The sequence below is a fragment of the Lepidochelys kempii genome, chromosome 6 (assembly GCF_965140285.1).
Source record: "Lepidochelys kempii isolate rLepKem1 chromosome 6, rLepKem1.hap1, whole genome shotgun sequence".
Taxonomy (NCBI): Eukaryota; Metazoa; Chordata; order Testudines; family Cheloniidae; genus Lepidochelys; species Lepidochelys kempii.
This window is the reverse complement of record NC_136385.1, coordinates 10,620,091-10,626,152: the sequence shown is the minus strand read 5'-3', so window position 1 is coordinate 10,626,152 and position 6,062 is coordinate 10,620,091.

The window sequence follows — 6,062 nt, the reverse complement described above, 5'->3', positions numbered from 1 at the left end:
TGGATGAGCCTCCACATCTTTCTGTCAGTGTAAGAACACCCCCTCCCCAAAAGACACTCTGTCTGCAATGGGGGGTTTGTCGGCATAGCTATATTGGTCAGGCCTGTGATTTTTTCACACTACTGACCAACATAGCTAAACCAATGTAACTTTTAAGTGTAGACCAGGCCTAAGTTGATTATATATGTACACAAAAGTCCTTGTACTTTTTTCAACAAAATTAATTTTGAGCCCAAGCCAAGTCCAGTGACAGCTTCATTGTTGCTTGAAAAGTCAGTTTGGCCATTTTGGAGTTATACAAGCATGTAAAAAAGATGGGGGTTTTGGTTGGTTTTTAAATCAGGATGTGACACTCAAATGGCTGACCCTAAACTGGCTGCAGGGAGCTCAGGAAATGCAAACCCTGCAGCACTTCCTCCTCCCCCTGCAGTTCGAAGCTCCATGTTGGTGGGTTGCTGGCAGAGGCTGCATGTGAGCAGCATTGCCAACCTTATGTTCAACAATCCTAAGTCAGACTCCTCCCTCCAAAAAAATAGATAGTTTTAAAAACCATGAGAATTTAAAACATCATAAACTTTCTTTCATTTGCATTCAGAAATATGCCTGCCTTGCTCCTTGCTGCATACCTGACAAAATTTGCAATCAAAGCATATATTTACATGTATTTGCCTACATTTGCATATAAATGTTGCTGCTTTGTCTCACTTACATTTAACTATTGTTCATGTCTCACCCATTCATTTCACATTCACTTTGTCTTTCCACTTTCCTGAGTTCTGGGTACATTGTGAGAGAACTGTTGGAGGCAAGGTACATCCATGCAAAGGTCCTGTGCCTCTATGCTACATCCTGACCCACTGCAGGTCTCACCTGGATCTGTGAACCTGGCTCCAGTTGGACACAAGTAAATAAAATGGGGAAAAATAATATTTAAGTCTAGTCAGCTAAATAGTTACAGAAAGCTGTTCTTGAACAAAACCTGGGCTGAAAAGCTGTTCTCACAAACTGTCAGAATGCTTAATAACAAATTAATTAATTTGTAAAAATCAAATAGGCTAAATTAATCATACACTGTTAAAAATTATTTGACCAGTTCTAGTGGATGAATCTAGTGGATTTGACAGTTCTACATCCACTACTAAAGGGTCATCTCACTGCTCCTCCCAATGTCCACACACGGCCAACACCACATTCCCCCTGGCATAATATGGCTTCAACATATTCACATGATACACCCGGCGGTGGTGCGCCCGGTTCGACAGCTCCACCACATAGTTTACCCTATTTAGCTGCTGGACAACCTTGAAGGGACCTTCCCAGGTGGCCTGCAGTTTGTTTTTTCTTATGGGGATGAGAACCATCACCTGATCCCCGGTGGCATAGGCACAGGCCTGCGCCGTGCAATCATACCAGACCTTCTGGGCTCTGGCTAAATTCTCCCCAGCCAGGCCCATGAACTCAGCAAGTCTCTCTTGGAAGGTCAGAACATACTCCACCACTGATTCTCCATCAGGAGTGGTCTTCCTCTCCCATTCGTCTCTCATCAGGTCTAGGGGTCTCCTTACCCTCCTGCCATATAACAGTTTGAAAGGCGAAAACCCAGTAGACTCCTAGGGTACCTCCCTGTATGCGAACAGCAGGTGCAGTAAGTACTTGTCCCAGTCCTGCGGGTGCTGGTTCATAAAGGTTTTCAGCATCATCTTTAGCATCCCATTGTACCTCTCTACCAGCCCATTGGATTGGGGGTGATAAGCAGAGGCCCAGTTGTGCCAGACCCCACATTTCTCCCACAAGCACCGGAGCAGGGCCGACATGAAGTTGGACCCTTGGTCTGTCAAGACTTCCTTGGGGAACCCCACTCAGCTGAAAATGGTCAGCAGCGCATCTGCCATGGTGTTGGCTTCAATGGAAGCTAAAGGCACTGCCTTGGGGTAGCGGGTGGCGAAATCTACCACCACCAGAATGTATTTCTTCCCCAACCGGGTCGCCTTGCTGAGAGGTCCCACTATGTCCATGGCCACCTTCTGGAAAGGTTCCTCTATGATGGGCAAAGGTTTCAAAGCCGCTTTCCCCTTGTCCTGGGCCTTCCCCACCCTCTGACAGGGGTCACAGGATCGGCAATATTGCCGGACCGTGGTAAAGACCCCGGGCCAGTAAAAGTTCTGCAGCAGCCTCTGCCGGGGAAGCCGGATTCCCTGGTGCCCTGCGAGGGGGATGTCATGGGCCAGGTGCAGCAGCTTGCGGCGATATTTCCGGGGTACCACCAGCTGCCTCCTGATCCCCCATGGCTCCACTTCCCCTGGGGGAGCCCATTCTCGGTACAGGAACCCCTTCTCCCACAGGAACCTCTCCTGGCAGCCTCTCCTCATGGTCCGTCCCACGCTACGGGCACCTTGAATGGGGTCCCGCCCATCCCCCGTCAGGGTCAGGTAGGTGTCGGGCATCACCCAATCTGGCGCCACCACCTCGAGCAGGACCAGCATCACCTCCGCGCCTGTATCCCAGTATCCCTGGGCCTTCCTCCCATCCACCTCCAGGGGAACAAGGCACTCACTCCGCAGGGACAGCCCCGCGCCCACCCAGTAAACGGAGAACCTTGAGTCCGGGGCATCCAGCCCCCCAGAGGAGCTGGCCTGGGGCCCTCCCCCCTCGTGAGCAGTTGATAAGCTGCTAGCCCCCTTGCTGGGAAGCTTGCCCCTCATCCGGCTGGATCCCTACCCAGTTAACCCTGTGTGGGTTCGGTCTGCTCAGTTTGTCCCTGAGCTTGGGGCACTGGGTCCGTATGTGGCCTCTCTGGCCACAGTGATAGCAGCCCATGTCCCGTTGGTCCCCTCGAGCCAGTCGGTTGGCCCTGACACTGGATGTTCCCCTTGGGAAGGGGTTCTCCATATTTCCCCGCTGGGAGGTCCCATGGTGACTCTCTCTTTGCATCATGGTGGGTTTGTTCCTTTGGGACTCCTCCCTGCCACCCCCTGTCCGGCTCTTCACAAACTCATCGGCCAGCTACCCTGCATGTCATGGGTTCTCTGGCTTTTTGTCCACCAACCATAGCCTCAGGTCAGATGGGCATTGCTCATACAGTTGCTCTAATACGATCAGCTTAACGAGGTCTTCCTTCGTCTGGGCCCCCTCTGCCCACTTGGTGGCATATCCCTCCATGCAGACGGCTAGTTACAGATATGAGGCCTCAGGGGTTTTACACTAACTCCGGAACCTTTCCCGATACATATCAGGAGTCAGCCCAAACTTGCAGAGCAGGGCCTTTTTGAATAGTTCGTAGTCCCCTTTCTCCACCTCTTCTAGTCGGCAGTACAATGCCACAGCCTTGGGGTCCAGTAAGGGGGTGAGAGACCAGAGCCTGCCTGCAGGATCAATCTGGTGCAGCTCGCAGACTGTCTCAAAGGCATCCAGGAAGTCATCCATGTCCTCCCCCTCCTTACGCTGGGCCAGGAGGCACTTATCAAAGCTCTGTGCCATCTGGGGTTCCCCATCACCCACCGCAGCCGGGGGCTCGCTGCTTCTCTGCCTGGCCAAGTCCAGCTCATGCTGCCTCTGTTTCTCCTTCTCCTCCAGTTCGTGCTGATGCTGCTTTTCCCGCTCCTGACACTGCTTTTCCAGCTCTTCCCGCCCTCCTGCAGTTCCCGCTGCCTGAGCTCCAACTCTCTCAGTTTTAGCTCCTTCTCCCATTGCAGCCGCCTCAGATCCAGCGATGGGGAGCTCTGCCAGGAGGATCCCCTGCTGGCCGCAGGGGTCACAGTGCCCTCAGTATTCTCTGGGCTCCTCCCGGCCCTTCCCCTAGGCATAGGTAGAAGGGGTCTCGGGAAGCCCTCAGCAGCTGCCTGTTCACTCCCCGCTGGGACAGACACCGGTGTCTGCACTGCATCTGCCAGACTGCTTCCCTCAGAGACAGGGATCAGTTTGTTTCAGCGATCTCCCTCCTCCAGCTGGGCAATCAGCTGTTCTTTGGTGAGCCTCCCAATGCGCAGCCCCCTCTGCTTGCACAGCTCCGCCAGGTCGCTCTTAAGGCGCTTGCTGTACATCTCCTTGCTGGCCACTCGCAGGCCTGTGTGCTCGCCGCTCCCCACAGTTTCCAGGGAGAACCCCTAGGGTGCCAGCCCTTCTCGAGGTCACCACCTCTTTGCCAGGGTTGAGCTGCAGACTCCTCCGCCCCTGGGACCGCTCACTGCAATCCCCAGGGGGACCCAGTTACTGCAAAAGTCCTTGTCGCTGGTCACACGCTCCGAGGGGTTAACCGCCCCCCCAAAACTGCTCCTCTCTGAGCCTTCAGCACACCTGGTCCTCATCCATCCCCCTTCATTTTACTGCTCCCCAGTCACTTACTGCAGGAAGCACCATCCACGGGGTGCAGTAGATCCCACCGCTACCACCAGTTGTCACAAAGTGTGGGGGAGTCCGGGCCCTGCACCCCTCTGCTTGGGATTCACCATGACTCTCAGCCAGCCAGTAAAATGGAAGGTTTATTGGACAATAGCAACACAATCTAAAACAGAACTTATGGGTACAACCAGGACCCCTCAGCCAAGTTCTTCTGGGGGGCAGGGAGCTTAGACCCCAGCCTTGGGGTTCCCTGCATTCGACCACCCAGCCCAAAACTGAAAACTCTCTCCAGCCTCTCCTCCTCTGGGCTTTGTCCCTTTTCCAGGCCAGGAGGTCACCTGATTCCTTTGTTCTCCAACCCTTTAGTTCTCACCTGGCAGGGGGGAAGGACCAGGCCATCAGTTTCCAGGAAACAGGGTGTCAGCCATTCTCTGTGTCCAGACCCCTGTACACACCTGCCCTCTAGGGCTCTGCAAAGATCATACACCCTTATCCCACCACCTAGATACTTAAGAACTGCCTAGGGGAAACTGAGGCACCCCCACAATATTCAGAAAAAACATTAAGAACAGTCCCGCTCCATCACAGTGGGGAAAGCAGGAGCAGTGGAAATTTACCAGATGCAGAACAAAGAAAGTCAGGTGACTAGTCAAAGGTTTAAATAAGGAGTCACAAAGGGGAGAAGGGAGGACAGACACACAGGAAAAGAAAGCATGGGGCAAGAGAGAGGAAGGTCACAGAAGCTGGGAAGAAATCTCTACAAGGGAGAACCAACCCAGCATGTAACAGCTTCATAAGGCTGGATTGTGCCTGTTTCCTGAACACACCTGGTACCCCAAGGACTCCCAAGGGAAGGGTGAGCTAATGATGAACATCTTAGGATGTTTCTTTTCTCTGTTCTCTCCTGTGCTTTATGTGATGACATAAAAGAGCTATTGTGTTGGACTCTGGGCAAACTGTGTATGTGTATCTGCCTCACAATTATCATGTGCCTCTCAAGAGAGTTAAACTGTAACTGCAAAACTTCCCACCTTTGGGGAGGGATTCTGGGAGAGGATGTGTTTAAGTGTGAGGGAGTCTGAAGAGTCAGCATTACACCCAGGGGCTAGAAGCTGACAGCAGATTCCAGCTCTCAGGAGCGGTTGATAGACAGAAGATCTGTACCCCGAAAGCATGCCTGGAGACCCATGGCTACTCAGATTGCCTCGATGTTTGGCATGCCTCGGTGGGGGGCACGGGCGTATAGGATTGGGTTCATGATCCAAATTTGGAGTCAGTTGATCAAGGGGTTCCTGAGATACAGCCACCTGAAAAAAACCCACACTTTTCTTAAGGTTGACAGATTGGACTGTGGAAAATGCTCATGAATCATAGAATCATAGAGTGTTGTAAGCAAGACACGAGAAGTAATTCTTCCACTCTACTCTCATAGAATCATAGAATATCAGGGTTGGAAGGGACCTCAGGAGGTCATCTAGTCCAACCCCCTGCTCAAAGCAGGACAAATCCCCAATCAAATCATCCCAGCCAGGGCTTTGTCAAGCCTGACCTTAAAAACTTCTAAGGAAGGAAATTCCACCACCTCCCTAGGTAACGCATTCCAGTGTTTCACCACCCTCCTAGTGAAAACGTTTTTCCTAATATCCTACCTAAACCTCCCCCACTGCAACTTGAGACCATTACTCCTCGTTCTGTCATCTGCTACCACTGAGAACAGTCTAGGG